This window comes from Austrofundulus limnaeus, unplaced genomic scaffold (genome assembly GCF_001266775.1).
Source record: "Austrofundulus limnaeus strain Quisiro unplaced genomic scaffold, Austrofundulus_limnaeus-1.0 Scaffold18, whole genome shotgun sequence".
NCBI classification, from domain to species: domain Eukaryota; kingdom Metazoa; phylum Chordata; class Actinopteri; order Cyprinodontiformes; family Rivulidae; genus Austrofundulus; species Austrofundulus limnaeus.
The window spans coordinates 1367348-1377101 of NW_013952420.1; the positions used below are offsets into that span (position 1 = coordinate 1367348).

The 9754-nt window shown below is 38.8% G+C and overlaps 1 long non-coding RNA gene across 1 annotated transcript in view; it reads left to right on the forward strand.

Moving 5' to 3' along the window:
* The window catches only part of LOC106514192 (uncharacterized), a 25437-nt gene that overhangs the window by 10687 nt on the left and 4996 nt on the right, over positions 1–9754 (forward strand). Inside the window, exon 2 of the long non-coding RNA XR_001309865.1 lies at positions 8160–8263. This is a non-coding gene — a long non-coding RNA (uncharacterized LOC106514192). The remainder of the gene's footprint in view (positions 1–8159; positions 8264–9754) is intronic.

Here is a 9754-nt window from a genome sequence, read left to right on the forward strand (position 1 = left end):
AAATAAAGCCAATAAAAAATAAAAAATCCAAGTGGACAAAGTTATTTGTGAAACCCACAAACATTTATGATTTTTATCTTTTAGAATGCTAATGTATGATGTAAATTTCTAAAACTGATGTTGAAACATTGTAAGCAACACAGTTTTATCAAATTTTCAGCTACTGAGCACAGTTTGGACCTAGTCCACACATGATAATGGCTTTATTTATTTAACAGATAAATGCATTGTTTTAAAAGTTAAAACTAGAAAAACAAAACCAGCCACCTACATGACTACCATCCTCCTCCCAGTCATGTTGTTCTCCAGACGTAGATTCCAGTGAGGATGAGGCACCAGCAGAAAATAAATGTCAGTTTCTGACACTTGGCTGAATTTGCTTGAAGATGCTTTTTCTTTTCTCTCAATTTTTGTTCTCCTCCCTAACGTTTATTCTCCATTTTTGCTTGTTTTCTTGTTCTTACTTTTTTTTCCTCTTCTTCAGCAAACTTTTCTTCTTCTACGGTCTTGTTTGTGGTTGGTAAACAAAGAATTGGTGCATTATCGCCATCTACTGGTATTGAGCGCAACTACACAAATTTTATTTAAAAAAATTCCTCACTGCCTGTGCCGGCCCAGTGATGCACCGGCCCACCGAGAAAAGTCCCGGTACTCCCAATGGCCAGTCCGCCCCTGATGAGGACCATCAGCCTAACGACTGATCGTCTGCTTATAAAGTTGAGTTTACCTGCAACTCCTCAGACTGAAAAAGTCTCTTGCAGTAGAGATAAAACTGTTTTAACAAAGAAGAACCCATCCAGGGGCCCTACATATTAATTTCACTTGAATCATTTGCAACGTCTGTAATGGTTTTTCACGAGTTCAACTGAACAACAAATGTAGCAAGCTACCATTCAACAACAAGCTAACAATAGCTACCATTAGCTTCCTGTCCTTTGTCATTTTGCTGTCTCGGTTTCAGCATCATACTCCTGGGTCAGCAGTTCAGTTTTATTGATATCTCAAAGGGAAATTGGTTTCCCAGCAGCTCGACACAGTGTGTCTCAGGGTCTATGAAAGGTGTGTGCAAAAACAAACGTTGAACAATGTGACCACGCGTTATCTGTTCAGCTAAGTAAAGGTTTATTAAATACCATTTGCACTTATGAAACTAACCTTTTAAAATGTATTTATATAAGCTACCGCATGGGACCAAGCATTTTCTGAATTCACCACTGACTTAAACATTTAGAATAAAATAAATTTGGATTAGAGTAGAGAAAAGTGTTTTTACTTGAATGAGAGCTGCTGAGGTTCTTCATCTGACGTGTGCATCAGCCTTGAACTGTTGCCTCTTTTGGGATGGCAGCTTTCAAAGTTGAAGAAAATCCTCATCAATCCTCGTCGATGTTTGTCGAAAAAAAAACAAAAACAATGATTGACGAAGTGAGAGAAACCCTATGTGGAATTTAAAAGTTTACGAATGACCACATTGTGATGTAACGTGGTCATTACGTGCAGCCTTGGTGTCATGCAGGCATTTTGAATAATGAAAAAATAAAGATTTGAACACTAAGTCAGACACTGTGTGAGGCTGAATCTTAAGTGATTCAAGCAGAGCGCTCGCTCTTTGTTCCAGGTTTGGCAGCAGATTTTGGAATCAGCTTGAGGTGATTTATTGAAGACCGATGCTCTGAATATAAACAGCAGGTGAAGCACAATATTTTACAAGGTTGTTACAAAAACATCCTGCAACAAAAAAGTATCTTGCGCTGTCACAGTTTTCACATTTTCTCATTCAAATGGACCAAAACAGGATGTTTTTTACGTTTTCATTGAGAATTGTGAAAATTGTTTCATTTTAAAAAATGCGGCATGAACACGTTTGTACCATTCTAAATCTTGTACATTTATTACCAGACACTTTTTTAGTTGTGATGCGTGAAATGCAAGTACTTTCATCACTTACTCGGTTTTCCTAAAAAGAAAAAAGACTTCAGTTGGATAAATAAAACAACTTAGTCTTAAGTTTTACAGCAGCTCATGGGAAGTTTGCATTATAAATTGGAACATCAAAATCGAAAAGCAGCAGCTTCTAACTAGCACCTCTGCAAGAAATATAATATATCTGTCCAAACAAGAGTGCTATGCTAATTTGATGGCAAATTATTTCTAAATCAGTAGGGTTGTTTGCAGCGAGCAAAATTTCCAGTTAGCTTCTTAGCTTAGCCTCTTTCACAGCAGAGCTGGTGCACACATACGTCGTGGCCAACCGATCCAGTCATTTTAAACTTCCAACAGAGGCCACGCCTCTAGCAAGAATCACTTCTCTTTAGCCAAGAGTCCAGACCCTCGTACGAAGCAAAGTGGACTACAAGGGTCTTGTTTTAATCAGGCTAATCTGATACGTGTATAATGCATTTTTTTTTATTATTTAAAAAACACAACAAAGCTTTTTGTGTCTACTGATAGCCCTAATTTGATTCAAACTTCAGGATGTTTCAGCCTTTGTGGTGAGGAATCAGAATATTTTGGGTGTGTTTGTGGCTGTTGAAGAGCAGTGCGTGCTTCAGCATGTCGCTGAAAACGGTCCACACCCAGAAGCAGGACAGCTTGAGGAGCAGCTCATCTGGTCCTGTTGAGCATGACTTCTCTGACTTTTCATCCAACAACAAGAGCCTTTCCTAAAAAGTCTGATCACCAAGTGGGAAAAAAAAACATTCTTGGTTGTTTGTCTCCATGTGTCCCTGTTATGGGCCTGTCCAGGGTGTACCCCGCCCCTCGCACAGTGACTGCTGGAAATGGGCACTATAGGGCTGGATGAACTACTATAAAATTAGTTTATACCAAAGTGGCTTTAAAATAGAAATAATTCATTTGATCTTGTCTTCAATTAAACTAGCTGTTAGCTTGTCAATCTGTCTGTTTCTTCAGACTTAAGCTGTTCTAAGAGCTATCTACAACAGTTGAGATGCTACCTTCTTAACCCTCCTGTAGAATCCATCCAGTCATTTTCTTTACCTGCTTTTTCTTTACTTGGTCACGGAGGAGCTGGTGCCTTTAAGTCCATCACAGGGACACGGAGACAAACAGGATACATCTCATTCACACTTAAGGACAAGTTAAAGTTACCAGTTAAGCCATGGAAGGTCTTATGTGCTATAATTTGTATATATCTTTTGTGTTTTAATATCAGTCTGATGTTGTACTTTTTACTTTTAATTCTCTTCAGTTCTCAGTGTTCTAATGTTCCCTGTGTCATTTCTCACTGACCCTCAGTCAGTCTCTTCAGTTATTTTTTTACCCAGTCTGCCTTCCACTCACACCTGTCTCCAGTTAGTAAGCAACACAGGTGCCTCCGTTTTCCAACTACCTCTGCTCCACACATTCAGAGTGTGTTTCAGGACTAACGAGCAGTTCGTTGGTTTGGCTCCCTCCCTGATATCCTGCTCTGCTACGTGTTCCTTCACACTTAGTGTTTTGCTACCCTGTCAGCTTTTTGTTTTGTTAATATTTTAATTTATTCCTTTCAAGTCCTCCGTGTGTCTGCATGCTGAGTCCTACTTATACATCAACCCTGTCATTATGGGGAACAATCAGCCACACATTTATTTCTGTCTGTGTTTTATGTATTTGGTGTTTTCAGTAAACATGATCACTTCTGATAATTTTGTTTTTTAAAGGGTAAAAAATTAAACAGTCTATTCTTATTTCAGGGTGAGATAGTTCAAAGATACAACGGGTAAAATAAGTATTGAACACGTCACCATTTTTCTCAGTAAATATATTACTAGAGGTGCTAATGACATGAAATTTTCACCAGATGTCGGTAACAACCCAAGTGATCCATACATACAAAGAAATCAAACCACAAATGTCCAGAAATGAAGTTATTTGTAATAATGTGGAATCATTTGGGACTGAACCAGCTGATATTAACTGGCTTGCTTTCTAATTACTGAGAGAGTTCAGCTGGTGTCTTGGCTTTCCATGTCTTTTTACACCTCCCTTTCTTCATGCGTTCAATACTTTTTCCCTGTGTCATTCCACATTATTACAAATAACTTCATTTCTGGACATTTGTGGTTTGATTTCTTTGTATGTATGGATCACTTGGGTTGTTACCAACAACTGGTGAAAATTTTATGTCATTAGCACCTCTAGTAATATATTTACTGAGAAAAATGGTGACGTGTTCAGTACTTATTTTACCCGCTGTATTGTAGCTTATTGTGGACCTATTTTAAGCAGTTATGTAAGATAGTCAACTCTTTTTATTCCCACACCCCTTGTTTAAACGCTTTTTGTCATAAAGTTAAAGGAACTTCTGAGGGGTTAACCTAACCTGTTTCTGGTTAGTGGGAGGAAACCAAAGTACCCAGAGCAAGGCAAACATGTGCACATGCAAATTCCACACAGAAAGACCATCCTGCTGTTCCCAAAAGCAAACATTTGAACTTTCACTTTTGTATTATCTGAAAACTTCCAATAGAGTGGGTTAGTAATCAATGTAAAGAAAATAAATGAATAAACCAGTGACCAGGATACATAGCAAAATACATTAATATCCTTTTCAAACAAACAGCATCTGAGTAAATCTGTTCATTTCTGTATTATTAAGCAGCTACCAGACGGTTCTTGGAGGTTATTTTTTCTCATACTTAAAGAAATGAAGGAGTGATGTATTTAATTGGTGTAAAGCTTCAGATGAGGGGTTTAGAGTTATTTAAAAATAGATGAACGCCTTCTCACAAAAAAGACTAAACAAACCAGAGGAAAGTCGGTTGTCAATAATCTTATACAGAACTTGCGCCGTTGGTCCTTTAAAAATAAATTGCCAAACATCCAGAGGGCTAAACATGTTTTTCACATTTCAAAAGGTGGCAGACGGTGGCTGAGGCATCAGTGGGGATGCTCATAACTTCATGTAATACATTGAAATCAACAAGCAGACTGACCCTTAAGTTTCAGGTATTTTAGAGTTATAAATAGAAAAGTAGAAAGTTTAAGTCTGCTAAGGTTAAACATACTGTATATTTAGTGCTTTGAAGAACCTGCTTTTTTTCTATTTTTTTTCTCGATTTACTTTGAAGTACATTTAGTTTTTGGTGCACTATGCTTTTAATTTACACAGATCAAAAGTTGGGGAATAGTTACACCAAATGTTAATGGACTAACCATTGGTTCGTGTACTTCTTGGTCATTCAAGTTGCCTTAATGACATTGTCAAACTTATGGTTTGAAAAAATAAAAACACAGGCCATTTTTGGTTTGTTTCTTTGTTTTTGGAGTATAAAATGAAATAACCATCAGTTTATTTATGTTTCAATATCTGTTTTTTAAAATGGAAAATGAATAACCAAAAAGTACATACGTAGATTTCAACCACTTATTTGCTCATTTACAGAACAAGTAACCAGAAACATTTATACTCAGTGCCTATCAAAGGGTTTTTTTGACAGCAAATCTGTTTTTCTTACAACATGATGCAGCTGTACAGACATAAATATGTGCTTCTTCATGCTTGAGCTTAAATGCTTGCATGATTTATTGGAAGGTCGTTTGGAATATAAGAAGACATCCCATCCCTCGCAGCCACAAACTGTGAGACCACTGTCGCTTCACAACAGAAAAAGCGAGCACCTCTCCTCTAACATCCCCCTGTTTAGATATGAACAAATGTGAGCAGGCAAGTGAGCATTATTAAAAACGATCAGTCAGTCAGATAGCAGCTCACACGCTCATCGTGCTGCTGCCAGCCCAAAGCCCAATGAGTCTCTGTGGAGCCCCTGATATTGAATAAAAAAAAGAGGCACACCACACTCTGCAGAAAAATGGTTTGACTTCAATATGCAGGAAAAGTGGAAACATTTCATCTCCCTGGAGGTATTATATCTGAGTGAACCATTGCACCCAACTTTGATGGGCTAGTCTACATGGAAGCAAAGTCAAACAGAAACGAGAGCCCCTCTTTGAAAAGCTGTTCAGGATGGATTGACGCACTGATGTATGTATTCAAGACTATTGTTCAGCACTTCTGCTTTTTTTTTCTGAGGTCTGCATTCACTGTGAAATAAATATGTTTTCGAAGTCATGATTTTTTTTTCCCCCAAGCCGTTGCACATCCAGTCGCTTGTTCAGGATGTCTGAGTCAACCATAAGATATTTTCACAACAATGAATCTTTGCTGTGTGTTTACCTCACTAAAAAAAGCTTGCCTCTTCCTAGAAAACGTCACCCTGTCAGCTCAGCCAGGTTCAATGGAGTATAGATGAGGAAAAAAATAAATATCTAGAGGTACAATTTTAGTTTCCACTCCTGCAGGCGGTGCATTAAAATAAATGACAACAAAAACAAACATTATGGTAAATAAATCAAAAACCATTAAGTTGGCAAACTGCTCAAACATGCAGAAAACAAAAGGACCAACGTTTCCTTAATAAACCAAAGGATTTGTTTCACTTATGCAGTCAATTAGGTGGAGGAAGGTTCTGACTATTTACACAATTCAGTTTTAACCTTCTTAGTGTGCTTTTGAGACTGTAGCTGTGTTTCCATCAACGTTTTTTAATGCGCATTTTTGAAGTATCGCTTTAGCAAAGGTGAATAGAAACGGTACAAATCGAAAAAACTTTTTCAAATTTGCAAAACAGTTGATTCGCTCGCTTGAGATGGTTTTGGTGGGGTTCGAAAAAGAGTTAATGCACAATAGGGGAAATGGAAACACATTTGCTGGATAAGTTCTGATGTAGCAGTTTGGACCTCCCATGGTTGATCAGCTGTTTCCACTGTCTGGTACCGGACTGGTACCAGATTGACTGTAGCTGTGACTGCAGCTGGACACTCCTCCCGCTGTCGGCGTCTTCTCAGTTACTCATGTAATGTGAAAAGAATTGCATTTCTTTCTCTACGCCTCCAGACAGCATGTAACATCGCCAAAACTTGTTGAAATTGTCATGATTTGTGTCTGTGCTTATGATTTAGTCTAAGTTTTCTGTCTTTTCCTCCTGTTTTCTTCCTCATGTCTGCCTTTGCTCTAGCCCCGCCCACTCACACCTGATCCTCATGTTTCTTCCCCAGGTGTTTCTTGTTAGTTCTTCCTTTATATTCTGTCCTTTGTCCTCAGTCTTTGTCAGATCCTTGTTCTCTGTTGGATGTTCTTCTCTGTTCTCAGATCCTTGTTCTCTGTTCGATGTTCATGCCCTTGTTCCTGCCCAAATCCCTAGTTCTTGTTTGCTGCCACGTCAGCACCTTTTGTTTTGTTCTAATAAATCACTTTTTGCCACCTCACTCAGTTCTGCATCTTGGGGTTCTAACCAACCAAGCTCAATCTTAACAGAAATGACAGAATAAGTACAACTTTTTTTGATAGTAGCAACACGTTCCTGATAACTTCTCTCCATTGTCCTGAGATCCCTGCGAGTTTGCGACTTTTACTTCTTGTTTACCACAGCCATGCGTCTGACATAATTACACTTTGCGTAGCCTGGTTGATTTGTTTCAAGCCAGTTGATGGAAATACGTTTGATTCACATTTCTTCTTTTTTTTTCCTTTTTGAGAATTTTTTAAAATTGGCTTGAATTAAAATTGGATGGAAACATGGCTTGTGAATGCGCCCAGTCTGGGAACACTTCCTGTAGTACTTTAATGTCCATGTAGGCAATGACACTGTAATATGGACGGGTGAGACAGAGGACATTGTTGGACTAGCAGACTAAAATCAACCTGTAGCTGTGCTCCAACCATAAAATGATCACCTTTCTCAAATCGTGGCTGTGCAACTGGTATTCAAACCCTGGATTTATGAGGAATGATATAGTTATCATCTGCGACGTAGAAGGATCTCTGAGGAAGCAAACAAGTTTTTCTAACTTGTCTTTATGGGGAGTATGATTTTATTATTTTCATCCATTATCTTTTACCCCCTTTTTCCTTTCAAGGTCACACGGGGGTCACTGGTGTCCATATCCAGCAGTCACTGTGTGAAGGGCAGGGTACACCGTAGACAGGTCGCAAGTCCATCACAGGATTTTTTTTATTTTATTACCTTTTTTTTCTTTAAACAGGCAAATCCTATGAGATCACAGATCGTATTTGCAAGAAGATGAAAATGTTTTTTGGTATAAAAACTTGGTTTTTATAATCAGTAATTATTCAGACTTTTTTACTTAATTTCCAGGCCTTGTCCAGGTTGAGCCTAAAGAAGTCCCAGGACGCCACCTCTGTGTGGTCCCACCCTTGACGAAATGAGAAGCTGTGATGTGAAGAGGGTGGAAGGTGAAGGTGGGTGCCTGAATGCTGATTCTCTGCTTTACAAACTGACCCAGGCGAACGGCAGTCCTTTGCCCCAATGGAAACAGCAATGCTAATCCAAATATCTCCACGCTCTCTCCCCCCTCTCCCTCACAAACTGGATTCCATCGATCAGTTGTCCAGGCAACAGCAGCGTGCTACGTGTGGCGTGCTGGCAGGTTAAGATGAAAGCGCCCGGAGGAGGTAGTGCAAATCACCCTTTGCACCCCATCAAATTCCCATATAAATCCCATGCACAAGCATGCCATGGGGTGTTTTCTCTCAGTGCAGCAGTTTGTGTTATTAGCAGTTTGGTGTGAAAGCTCTCCGTACCTTAAATGATTTAAACAAATGCCAACATTTATATTTATTTCATGTAAAAGCTGATTTTTAGTGCCATGACTGAGTTTAACTTTGGCTTTTCCTTGATCTGAATACATGGAAACGTACTCCTACAATGAAGCTTTATTCAGTCTGAAGATGCAAGGAAAACAACTTTTAGTCAATGTATTCATGCCTTGTTATGGCAGCTCTATTTTGCAGATACCTGCTGAAACGATACAGGTTGAATGCAGGAGCAGGAAGATGCAACATACTGGGAATGTGGACAGTTGAGTTTGTGGTAAAGCTCAGCATGAAAGGACACATACCATGCATACACATGTAAATTCTACCTATGCTGTAGCCCCACAATCATGTGCTTCAGCAATACAAATACCTGCACGTACTGTGTTTATACATTGTACTTCAACAACAGCACTAAACGATTTCTTGTAATCACACACATGAGACATGTCTTAAATGTAGATTCTTCTATTAAAACCAGAGTAGAGTCAGTCTGCTTACCTTGGCAGCAGCATCACATTGTAATCACGGTGAAATAAATTGTTTTGTACTGTCTTCTCTTTCCTTCATTTTCACTCACATCCTCCATGTCAGCCTTTTCTTACACCGTCTGATTAAATCACACAGTTTCTGTATTTCAGTCCACTCTGAAAGCTGCCTTTGCTTGCCAAACTGAACCAGATGAGTCCTGAGACAAATTTTAATCTCTTGTCAGCAAACATCAAGCCCTTCGTTTCCCACTCCAGGCTGGTTAGAGTGTGTTTCCCCTGACAAAGTGACAGGGATAAAAACAGAAAATGTGTCAGAGTCATGGCTGAAATTACTGTCTGCATAATTTGACAATGAGCCTGTTTTAGCTCAACGTTTACAGATGAGCACCAGGAGATTCACGTATTAAAAACTGCAGCTTTCGTACTGAAAATTGGCGTACAAACAAAAGTTGAATAGTGTGTGCACACTAAACATTAAGATTTATGAAATTGTGTACGTGCATGTTTCTGAAAAGTACATGTGCCTATTGGACCACTCTGTCCCCTCCCATAAATAAATATGCAAATTAGTAGAAATACATAGCAGGCTTCCAAAACACCACAGCACATCTTTGATATTATATATCCATATTGTAATATATATATA